Genomic DNA, 2,500 nt, shown 5'->3' with positions numbered 1-2,500 from the left:
ATCTGACGTCATTGGCAGACTATATAAGATATTATAAATTAGTGGGGGTTTTATCTGACCTCATTGGCAGACTATATAAGATATTATAAATTAGTGGGGGTTTTATCTGACGTCATTAGATATTATAAATTAGTGGGGGTTTTATCTGACGTCATTAGATATTATAGATTAGTGGGGGTTTTATCTAACGTCATTGGCAGACTATATAAGATATTATAAATTAGTGGGGTTTTATCTGGCGTCATTAGATATTATAAATTAGTGGGGGTTTTTATCTGACCTCATTAGATATTATAAATTAGTGGGGTTTTATCTGACGTCATTAGATATTATAAATTAGTGGGGGTTTTATCTGACGTCATTGGCAGACTATATAAGATATTATAAATTAGTGGGGGTTTTATCTGACCTCATTAGATATTATAAATTAGTGGGGGTTTTATCTGACGTCATTAGATATTATAAATTAGTGGGGGTTTTATCTGACGTCATTAGATATTATAAATTAGTGGGGGTTTTATCTGACGTCATTGGCAGACTATATAAGATATTATAAATTAGTGGGGGTTTTATCTGACCTCATTGGCAGACTATATAAGATATTATAAATTAGTGGGGGTTTTATCTGACGTCATTAGATATTATAAATTAGTGGGGGTTTTACCTGACGTCATTAGATATTATAGATTAGTGGGGGTTTTATCTAACGTCATTGGCAGACTATATAAGATATTATAAATTAGTGGGGGTTTTATCTGACGTCATTAGATATTATAAATTAGTGGGGGTTTTATCTGACCTCATTAGATATTATAAATTAGTGGGGGTTTTATCTGACGTCATTAGATATTATAAATTAGTGGGGGTTTTATCTGACGTCATTGGCAGACTATATAAGATATTATAAATTAGTGGGGGTTTTATCTGACCTCATTAGATATTATAAATTAGTGGGGGTTTTATCAGACGTCATTAGATATTATAAATTAGTGGGGGTTTTATCTGACGTCATTGGCAGACTATATAAGATATTATAGATTAGTGGGGGTTTTACCTGACGTCATTGGCAGACTATATAAGATATTATAAATTAGTGGGGGTTTTATCTGACGTCATTAGATATTATAAATTAGTGGGGGTTTTACCTGACGTCATTAGATATTATAGATTAGTGGGGGTTTTATCTAACGTCATTGGCAGACTATATAAGATATTATAAATTAGTGGGGGTTTTATCTGACGTCATTAGATATTATAAATTAGTGGGGGTTTTATCTGACCTCATTAGATATTATAAATTAGTGGGGGTTTTATCTGACGTCATTAGATATTATAAATTAGTGGGGGTTTTATCTGACGTCATTGGCAGACTATATAAGATATTATAAATTAGTGGGGGTTTTATCTGACCTCATTAGATATTATAAATTAGTGGGGGTTTTATCAGACGTCATTAGATATTATAAATTAGTGGGGGTTTTATCTGACGTCATTGGCAGACTATATAAGATATTATAGATTAGTGGGGGTTTTACCTGACGTCATTGGCAGACTATATAAGATATTATAAATTAGTGGGGGTTTTATCTGACCTCATTAGATATTATAAATTAGTGGGGGTTTTATCTGACCTCATTAGATATTATAAATTAGTGGGGGTTTTATCTGACGTCATTGGCAGACTATATAAGATATTATAAATTAGTGGGGGTTTTATCTGACCTCATTGGCAGACTATATAAGATATTATAAATTAGTGGGGGTTTTATCTGACGTCATTAGATATTATAAATTAGTGGGGGTTTTATCTGACGTCATTGGATATTATAAATTAGTGTGGGTTTTATCTGACGTCATTGGCAGACTATATAAGATATTATAAATTAGTGGGGGTTTTACCTAACGTCATAAGATATTATAAATTAGTGGGGGTTTTATCTGACGTCATTAGCAGACTATATTAGATATTATAAACTAGTGGGGGTTTTATCTAACGTCATTGGATATTATAAATTAGTGGGGGTTTTATCTGACGTCATTGGCAGACTATATAAGATATTATAAATTAGTGGGGGTTTTATCTGACTTCATTGGCAGACTATATAAGATATTATAAATTAGTGGGGGTTTTATCTAACGTCATTAGATATTATAAATTAGTGGGGGTTTTATCTGACCTCATTAGATATTATAAATTAGTGGGGGTTTTACCTGACGTCATTAGATATTATAAATTAGTGGGGGTTTTACCTGACCTCATTGGCAGACTATATAAGATATTATAAATTAGTGGGGGTTTTATCTGACGTCATTAGATATTATAAATTAGTGGGGTTTTATCTAGCGTCATTAGATATTATAAATTAGTGGGGTTTTATCTGACGTCATTAGATATTATAAATTAGTGGGGTTTTATCTGACGTCATTGGCAGACTATATAAGATATTATAAATTAGTGGGGGTTTTATCTGACTTCATTGGCAGACTATATAAGATATTA

This window comes from Oncorhynchus nerka, unplaced genomic scaffold (genome assembly GCF_034236695.1).
Source record: "Oncorhynchus nerka isolate Pitt River unplaced genomic scaffold, Oner_Uvic_2.0 unplaced_scaffold_2096, whole genome shotgun sequence".
Lineage (NCBI taxonomy): Eukaryota > Metazoa > Chordata > Actinopteri > Salmoniformes > Salmonidae > Oncorhynchus > Oncorhynchus nerka.
This window is presented reverse-complemented; position numbering follows the sequence as displayed.